Source organism: Chionomys nivalis, chromosome 21, assembly GCF_950005125.1.
Source record: "Chionomys nivalis chromosome 21, mChiNiv1.1, whole genome shotgun sequence".
NCBI classification, from domain to species: Eukaryota; Metazoa; Chordata; class Mammalia; order Rodentia; family Cricetidae; genus Chionomys; species Chionomys nivalis.
The window spans coordinates 7,898,581-7,908,954 of NC_080106.1; positions in this window are offsets into that span (position 1 = coordinate 7,898,581).

Consider the following 10,374-nt stretch of genomic DNA (forward strand, 5'->3'; position numbering starts at 1 on the left):
CGGGCATCCTCTGCAGCTGCTTGCTAAGACTCTCGGGCTACTCTCTCTCAAGGACCTTCATATTGGTTCTAGAATCTGGGTTACCTTCTCAAATCATCCCAGCACTCGGGGTGGACCACACTCATCACATTGGCACACCACTCTATACCCCTTAGACAACAGCCATCCTGGGATTCTCCCCCTCCACACCCTTCCGTCACGTGGCCCCACTTTAGTTTCTTATCTCACTCCTCTCTACACTACTTTTGCACACTGCCGCTGCCGCCCCCAGCTCAGTCAGAATTTCCTCTGCTGACATGGCACCCTTGGGCAGCAGCGCTTCAAGATGTCTGCTCCCCACCCCCTAGCAGGAGCAATGCCAGGGTTTCCTCCAAAACTCACCTCTGGTTTTGTCAAATCCCACTGACTATGCCAATGGCTAGCAGAAATTCTTACCCTGGGTGTGTGGGTGGGGACTAGGAAAGATCTACCCTTTCCTCATAAGGTCCCAGTGACAAACTAAAGTTCGGTTCCACCAAAGTGCACACTGGGGAAACAGTGAGCTGGTGGGGTTTATGGTGACGGTAAAGCAGCCAGACTGCAAAGTCCGCACTCCTGAGAGATGATGGTTCCCCACGACTGTGTAGAGAGAGTCCCCAGTCCTCCCTGACCTACATGCTCCAGCCCCCTGCTGGGACCCTGAGGCCATATGCATTAGAGTTGGAATTGCTTACAATAGCTGGGAAGGGTGAGTGGAGCTGAGGGGCTTCTTGAACAAGCTCGGGTGCACTGAAGATGGGTAGCTTTGATTTGGCTTGGAGGATTACCCCCCCCCCCCACAATACATTTGACCCATGGACCCATCTCCCCAGCCCAGGGGCACTGCAGATGGGTGGCTTCCATTTGGCTTGGAGGATTTTCCTGCATGACACACTTGACCTATGGAACCATCTCCCCAGCCCAGTTTGCAGTTTGCTGCTCTCCTGAAAATCCCAAATTACTCTGAAAGGAAAGAAGTTCTCTAGAAACAATGAAAATGAGCCCCAGGAAGAATCTCTGAGAACCTAGCGACAGGAGTCAGGGTGTCAGGTAGGGGGAGAGGGACAGACAGATTAGGGTGTCCCTGGAGGACACAGGGTTCTCTTGATGGGAAGTACAGGGGTCAGCGAGTGCCTGTGTTCATGATGAAGATGCAGGAGGGATTAAGTACACGCACACAGAGGCCTCTGCCATGTGCCTGCCTTTCCTGCTCCGTCTGCTTCCAGGACAGTGAGCAAACAGTGATCTACCAGTTTCCATGGACACCTAAGAGATAGCAGTGATTGTGTGGATGGCCGCTGTATCTTTTCCTTGGTCTCTGTGTCCTTCCGGATGGGGAAAATCAGCAGGCATCTTGAGATCCCAGAGCCCCCATGTGCCAGTGGCTAGGGTTGGATGAAGGCAGATCCTGTGGTCTCTGCTGTCTAGTGTGTCGGGAAGGAGGGCCAGCAAACTGCTCCATGTGTGAGTACCGGGGACACCAATGGCAAGTTTTCCTGTAACTCTTTAAAACTATGATGGAGTCCCTCTTTAAAACCCTCTTTAAAAGAAGGGAACAAAATGTAGTTTCTCCTACACTGCCAGGAGGAAAGGGGGAAATCATAAAAGCCTGCACCTTCTCGCGGGCTGGCTCCCCCACGGCCAGCCTGTAGGTAAGACCGATCTCTATCTGTATTAGCTGTGCCACCGAAGACAGGACAACAGACACTCTCACTACCGAGGATAAAGTCTCCAACTCAGGTTCAGGTTCAGTCCTGCTGAGAGCTGTTTCAGGATCCCCTCCCCCTCCTCTCATCCCCCCCCCCCAGGATGATGCAATATTTGCGTCTTGTGTCTACAAGGCTCCCTGAGTCTCTTCTGCATTGCCAGACTGACCCCTGGTGGCCAACAGGGACAATGCCGGATTGGGGATTTGAGGATACTACTTAACTTCCAAGCCGTGTTGCATCAGCCTCGTAAGCACCTAAGCACCTAAGACTTAAGGGGGCGTGCCCGCCTACTCACAGCCACCTGAACGCCAAAGGTGACAAGGGTGGGGTAGCGAAGAGTCGAAATGTGAAGACCATCTCGGGTTTCCCGATTGGAGGCCCATTGTTCTTTGTTTCAGGGATTCCTGCTTGTGCTTGCCCCCTCCTCCCCCTTTTCCCTCCAAGTCAGGGTTTCTCTGTGTGGCCCTGGCTGTCCTGGAACTAACTCTGTAAACCAGGCTGACCTCGAACTCAGAGATCCACATGCCTCTGCCTCCTTGTTAAGGGACAGTTGATTCTATTTTCTTTTTAATTAAATAATGGTAGACTTTGATCATGTCTTTAGCTAAAGGTCAACTTCTTTGACTGGTTCTTCATCAATAATCTTGTAAATTACACTTTGTAAAATATTTCTATTGTTCTGAGAACTGACTGATCACCAGATGTTTCTTGGTATTGTTACCTGTCTGCCCATAAACCATAATGTGTGCCTTTCCCGTGATCATAAAAATAACTGCAAAATTCCATTCCACTTTTAGTCACTTGTATACTTAGTACAGAGAGAGTCTGCTCTGCCTTAATCTGGGCCTTTTTCATTCTCCCACTATGGGAGACTGAAAACATGGTCTCGCTGTCATTACATTTTCATTTTGCAACATCTTGCTGTTAGCTCCTGGTTTTTGACACCATAACACCCCAAGTGCTGAGATTAAAGGCATGTGCCACCACTGCCCGGCTGTCCTTGGCTCTTGATGGACAGGGACTGGTGACCAAGGAGGGCTCTCTGCTTCTGTGACTGAGCCCAGGTCCAACAGTCCCTCGGCCTCGGCTCTCTAACTCTCATGGCACACGCATGGACATATACACAGGATAAATACATGTAAAATGTAAAAAAAAAATAATAATAACAAAAGGGGACTGGGGAGATGGCTCCGAAGAGAGAGAACCAGAGTTCTGATAGCCAGTGCCTTTGCCAACACCTAAGAGAGGAGGTGCCCTCCAGTAATTCCAGCTCCTGAGAAACAGACACAGAGGATTCCCGGGAAAAAACGCCTAGCTAGACTAGACAAATTGGCAAGTGCTGATTGATTCAAGTGAGAGGCTCTGTTCACACACGAGCAAAGAAGACACCTGATAGGAACCACTAGCTCCACTTGCAGGCATACTCAAGTGCACGTGAACCTGCACGCACGGGTGCCCCCCCGCAAACATGATTACATGCACACACACCACACACACATACATGTGCACACAGAAATAAAGCTTCAGAGGGGTCAGGGGTGGAGGTGGGGCAGCTGGGATATAGCAGTTGCCCTTGCCTAGCACGCCTTTTGACCTGGGGTCAACGACTAGTATTGTAACGAACAAAGAAACAAAGGTAACAGTGACAGCCCCCTTAGCAGCTTTCTTGGCATAGACCTTAGGGATGGGTCAAGGGTGAGATGGAGCAAATATGATATTGTGAGGATACTTAGCTCACTTGGGTACCCAACAGCAGCGGCTCATCCTCCTACTCTCCCCCTGATAGAATACATAATGAAATTGTATTATATTGATATATTAATGTAAATTTGTTTTTGTAATTTTAAGACAGGGTCTCACTTGTTATGTAGACCAGGTTAGCCTTGAATTCACATGCTTTCTGAGGTGAATGCTGTCTCTCTGTCTCTCTCTGCCTCCTTCTCCCCCCTCCTTTCTTTTTTGCAATCTAGTCCCAAGTCTCTATACAGCCAAGTATGACCTTAAACTGATCTCCCTGCCTCCACATCCCAAGTGGTGGGATCCTTATGCCTCCCCAGAATGTGGAACTCTGTGTATGACTGGCGCCCTCTGCTGGCTAACTGCAGCACTGTAATTAAAATCTTGAGAGTCACTAGATTCTGGTGAAAACAGAGCATTTTGTAAACTGAGAAATAACCTCAAAGGTCATAGTATTAACAGCCGGGCATGACGGTACGTGACAGCAATCCCGATGGAGGCAGGAGGGTCAGGAGTTCATGGTCATCCTCAGTCACACAGTGACGTGGAGGCCTGGGTGGGCTACCTGAGACCATGTCTCAAAACCCTGGGGGGAAAAGGACCCCTAGTACCAAATGGTCAGCCTAGAAATCCTGTACATATAAGCAACACGAAAGGATCCAAGCAGGTTCTATTTATGAATTTATGCATTTAGATATGTGTGACAATTACAATTACAGAAAAAGAGACCATGAATTTGAGAAGGAGCAGGAGAAATGGGGGATATGGGAGCAGGGGAGGAATGATGTAATTATAGCTCAATTTTTTTAAGACCCTAAAATCAGAACACAAAAACTATTGTCAGTTGGGCCCACTGTGGGGAAACTGTGACCCTATGTGTTTCCCATGTGATGAAACTGTATGGTCATATTTCCTCCTGGAGTGTCCCCAAGCCTTCTCTAGTAATCTCTGTCCCCTAGAATGCAGATATTAGTGGTATAGGCAGGGAAGCAGGCAGTACTCGAGGGAGGTGAGCTTGTTGCTGGTGATATGTTTGGCTTTTTAAAAGATACCCCGCCTAGGTCAGCGGCATGGACGATGCTGTGGCTGACAGTAGGCTCTTAAGCCTTCTGAGGCACAGTTTGGAGCACCTGCTGCTTTCTCCCCGCCTGCCTCCAGAGCCAGCTCATCTTCAGCCCAGGGATGCCAGTCAAGCACACGAGCTGGGACCACTGGCAGCCGCCCTAAGCACCAGCTGCAGGCTATGAAAATAGACTCCCAGTTCCCTTGAGCATTTCTCTTGCTGATTGTCCGAAAGTTCCGAGTAAGGCCACTGGGTTCCTTCCAATCAAGGCCACTGGAGGGGCCAGGTGTTTGCCCTTCATGGAAGCCAATTCTGAAACCTTCCTTCTGGGCAGGGTGCTAACCACATCCCCTGTTCTTGGCTGAGTGTGTGAATGATGCAATTGTCAAGAAACAAGTGAAATACATCGAAGTGGAGCTCCAGGCTTTGGTAAGAGGACCAGGAAGCTGACTGGGGGGTTGGCGATGTCTTAAAGACTTCCTAGGAATAAATTCCTACCGTCTCATTTCAAGGAAGATGAAGCTTTCCTTCTGACGGCTTTTCCTCTGACTACACTGAGAATATTTCAGAAGCTGTCACACTTTCCCACAAGCTGTGTCTCTCTTTCAGAACACACCCCCCTTTCTAACAAACAACAATCCCCCCCAAATTAGAAACGCTGTCCCTCAAAACAACAATAACAACAAAAAACCTAGCAGATCTTGAAAGACTGTGAGGTCAGAGCCCACCCGGTGTGGAAAAGATACCATGACCATTTGCATTAGAATCAAAACCAAGTACACTTCTGTCAGAGCACTTGCTCTTCCTTGGACCATTTTGAGCAAAAGCAAAGTTTTGACTTGATGGGACAGTTCAGTTGGAGTGTTGGTCCTTTCTTTATAGGACCTCAGATTTATTCCTAATAATGGTCTCATCACAAATCAGTGATTCTGCCTGGTGGTGGTGGCGCACGCCTTTAATCCCAGCACTCGGGAGGCAGAGGCAGGCGGATCTCTGTGAGTTTGAGACCAGCCTGGTCGACAAGAGCTAGTTCCAGGACAGGCTCCAAAACCACAGAGAAACCCTGTCTCGAAAAAAACAAAAAAACAAAACAAAACAAAAAAACAAAAAAAGAAAAAACAAATCAGTGATTTTGACCTTTAATAGCCCCGTTAAAGAGTTTGGTATTGAGTTGGAATGATGGCTCAGCAGTTGAAGGTGCTTGTCACCAAGCCTGACAGCCTGAGCTCAGGACCCACATGGCGGAAGGAGAAAGCCAGTTCCAGCAAGCTGTCCTCTGAATTCCATACACATGCTGTGGCATGCATGCACGTGCACACACACATACACATGCACACACATGCATACACACACACACATGACAAATGAATGTAGAAATCGTTTTTAAAAAGAAGACCTTGCACACACACACATACACATGCACACACATGCATACACACACACACACACGACAAATGAATGTAGAAATCGCTTTTAAAAAGAAGACCTTGCACACATACACATGCACACACATGCATACACACACACACACACGACAAATGAATGTAGAAATCGCTTTTAAAAAGAAGACCTTGCACACACACACATACACATGCACACACATGCATACACACACACACACACGACAAATGAATGTAGAAATCGCTTTTAAAAAGAAGACCTTGGCATCAGCTACCTTCCTGATTCGTAGCTCACATGCTCTGTTTTCTTCTCTTTCTGGTCCAGCCTGAGGGGGCAGGTAAGGAGTAGCACAGAGGGGTTTGGGGGGTGGCCTCTGGAAATACCACTGTTTCAGTGTAGCTTCATTGTTCCGGGCAACATGGAGGCACAGGTGACATCATTGCCAGGTGTGTCGATGCTTCTTGTTCCCTCTGCTGGCCTCTTACATCCCACCAAAATCAGTCCAACTCCCCAGCCTCCCAAGGGGCCCTCCAACACTGACAGAGGCAGACAGTCGATATAAGTGTATGAATCACGTGTTTTCCTGAGTGTCTTAGGGTTTCTGTGGCCGTGACAAACACCAGGACCAAAGAGCACTTAGGGCAGGGGAGGGTTTGTTTGGCTCACAGTTCCTTGTCACTGTTCATCCTAAAAGGAAGTCAGGACAGGAACTCATCAAATAGGTCAGGAACCTGGAGGCGGGAGCTGATGCAGAGGCCATGGAGGCATTGCTGACTGGCTTGCTCCTCATGGCTTGCTCAGCCTGCTTTCTTATAGATCCCAGGACCAAAAGCCCAGGGATGGCACCACCCAAAATGGGCAGGGCCCTCCCCCTTTAATCATTAATTAAGAAAATGCCTCATAGCTGGATCTTATGGAAGCAGTTTCTCAACTGAGGTTCTCTCTTCAGATGGCTCCAGCTTGTGTGTCGATGACGTAAAACCAGCCAGCGCACCTTCACACAGGCAGTGTATACATTGCACAGGAAAATGTAAATTTAAATAGGAGTGAGAGAAACCGTGGCACTCCTGTTAGAGCAGGGCAGTCCAGAACCCGGATGACAGGTCCTGGAAGCCGAGGGCAGTCCAGAACCCGGATGACAGGTCCTGGAAGCCGAGGGCAGTGCAGAAGGCAGGGTGCAGTGCGGGACGGCTGGAAGCCATGCCTGCCTCTCATACAGCCCAGGACGGTCTCTAGTTCTCTATGGAGCTAATGATAATCCTGAATCCTGATCCTCCTCCTGCCTCCACCTCCCAGTGCCGTGTGCAGTACCAGACAGAGCTCACCTGCGTTGGCGGCTCCAGCGCCTCTTAGTCTGTATGGTTTGTGCTATCTTCTAGGTTCTGTTGTTTCCTCTGCTTGCCTTGGCATCCTACCAGGCCTTGACCCGGAACTTCCTGATAAGGAAGTCAGGAACACAGCAAGCTCTGAGGAGGTGGAGTTGAGAGGACTTGGCTCGACGTTTGAGCCTTTGTCTGGATGTGCGAGGACAGGGGTTCCATGCCAGCTGGGAAAAAAGAAAGTATATAATAAAAGCAAATAACGTGAGGCTAAAGGAGGGTCCTAGCATCCTTGAGCAGAATGAAAGCACAGTGAAGGTCCCTGCTCAGCACCAGCAGGAAGTGCTCTGCAGTTAGAAGGTTGGTCAGGATGGGAGAGTAGCCCGTAAGTGACTTAAAGTTTCCTTCATTGCTTTGCTTTGTTTTTCTACACTTTACAAAATTAAAGACAAGTATGTCTTAACTACATACTAAAAACATCATTTCCAAATGAAGAACAAGCAGGGTCTTCATTCATTAGGAAAGACAGACAGACTCCCACCATGGTGAGAGACAATGGTGTGCACAGGATGGACCTGTCTGGCTCGGCACCAGCAGGACTGCCCACTGCTGCTGCTGCGGACGTAACACGGTACGATCCACACTGGAAAAATGGTTGGGCAGTTAAAAGACCATACACACACCTCCAGTGAGCTGTGACCTAGCTGTTCTGCTTCTAAGCACTCGCCCAAGGGAAACAAAACCACATGGTTGTAAGAGTCAGACCCAGACTGTTCAAAGCAGAGACTTTTGTAACACCCTCAAGTTGAAAGCGGCTCGGATCCATGTCAGGTGCTGTGTCAATGATGAGGTGCGGTCTGTCTGCACCCAGAAAAGAATTCATTAGTCTGGGGTGTGACTCAGTGGCAGAGGACTTGTCTAGCATGCAGGAGGCCTTCAGTTTGATTCCTATCATGAGAGGGGGCAGGAATGAGAACACATGCATATAATGTCACGACTTATTTGTACTTGACTTCTTCGGCGGGTGTCTTCGTATGCTTGTCTGTCTGGACAGGAGAAATCCTGCTCACTGGTGTCCCTCCTGTGGCCTGGAATGACTTCTCACCCTGTAGAACTTTCAGTAAATGTTAACAGAGTGACTCAACCTTCCTGTCACCTTGGTCATTTGTGGTGAAGGCGGTTAGCAGTCAGTACCTTCTCCTTCCAGTCCTCTATCAGGAATACTCTTTCCTCCTCTGAACTTCAAGTTGAAGGCAGCAGAGGGCGCCTGGCCACCTACATCAAAGAGTCTAAAAGTGACATTACATTTAAGACAAACTATTAAATTTTTAAAAATAAGAATTTTACTAAAATAGGGCTTGGTACTTAATATTTCCACTATTTTAGGATTCTGATCTCACTTTAGCTGTTCTATTCCATTTCCTCTTTGGTAATAAAAATTTCCACCTCCTGTGAATCACTGTGACATGTATTACCAGAGCTCTCCAGTTTAGCTCTGAGAGTCTTTCAGATAATAAGAGCATTAAGCCCGGCTGCTTCCAGATCTCTCTAAATCTTCCACAGGGAATACATGCTCCATTCTACAGGCCTGAAGAGGGAGTGCGGTTCTATACCGTGTACTGATGTGATGTCCTCTGTACCGCTGCTTGGAAGTTACATAATATTCTTATAAAAGCCAGGGAGGATAAGGAATGTTTTTAAGGAGACAACATAAGGGGACAGAAGGGGACATAATGTTCCCCCGAGCAATGGGCAGGATGCAGTCTGTTGCTACAATGAAGATGATGTCTAGAGACTCAGCCCGTATTGCTGTCTCTGTCTGATCAGGTAACCGTTTTCTGTTTTGTTTTTTCCTCCCACTGCCACCACACAGAATCTGCAAGCAATGCTGGAGACCATGGGAGCCTTCATCTGGTTCCACCTCTTTTTTTCTCTCTCATTTGTGGTGGAACTCTGTCCTCCAGGCATGCTATTCCCATCTTAGCACTAAGGAGGCAGAGGCAAGTGGATCTCTTGAGTGCGTTGTTAGTCTGGTCTACAGAGTGAGTTTCCAGGACAGCCAGAGCTACAGAGAAACCCTGTCTCAAAAAACAAGCATACAAATAATAACAATAACCCCCCCCCACACACAAAAAAACCCTGGTCCTGGTAATGAATATTTCAACCTCTCATGAATCCCTGTGACCCATATCACCCAAGAGCTTTCCAATTTAGCGCTGAGATTCTTCCAGACCATAAAAGCATCAATTCCTGCCTCTTTCAAATCACTCTAAATCTTCCACGGGGAATATGCTCTCCCTTCCACAGGTCTGAAGAGGGAGCAAAGACACCATCCTGATTGGCTTCCTTGGGGGACAGTGAGGTGCGGCTGTTGGGGATTCAGTTCTAGGACAGCACTGCAGACAGGTTCTAGCCCAGAAGAGCTTTCTGAGGACAACAATCTCAGTTTCAGCCATGAAAAATACAGAACGCTTCACGAATCTTGGGGCCATGATAATCCCTGCATTGCTCCAACTCTAGTGTATCTGCTGCCAAAATGAACGCATTTCTTTTATCTTTTGGCGTCCTATTTGGGGTAAAAATACGCAGCTGCTCCTGGATACACTAGCTAAGTGGGGGACTTTGACCTAGACTGGAGCAAGTGGGCTTCTGTTTCTGGGAATCTCTTCGGGAAAAAAAATCACACAACGCCATTGTTTTTCTTCTTAAGAACTAGGTTTCTAGAAAAATCTTGAATGAGCTGGGAGCTCATGCCTCCTTAGAGCTTCAGTGATTAGTGGTTGCCAGATCCAAGTCAGTTTCTTTAAAGGCGGTGCTTTGGCGGCGTTCCCATGAAGAAGGAAGTTCATTTGTATTCCCTCTGTCTGATATTTTGCTTGTCCTTGTCCTTACTTTGCACCATTCTTTGAGTACAGCCCAAAGATGACACCCTCTAGGCAATGAGCATTTCCACTCTGCCTTTTCAAACCGCAGGATCTGTCTTCCACTCTGCCTTTTGAGTCAAATTCTGGAGCATATATATATATATATATATATATATATATATATATATTTCGAGACAGGGTTTCTCCGTAGCTTTTGGTTCCTGTCCTGGAACTAGCTTTTCTAGACCAGGCTGGCCTCGAAC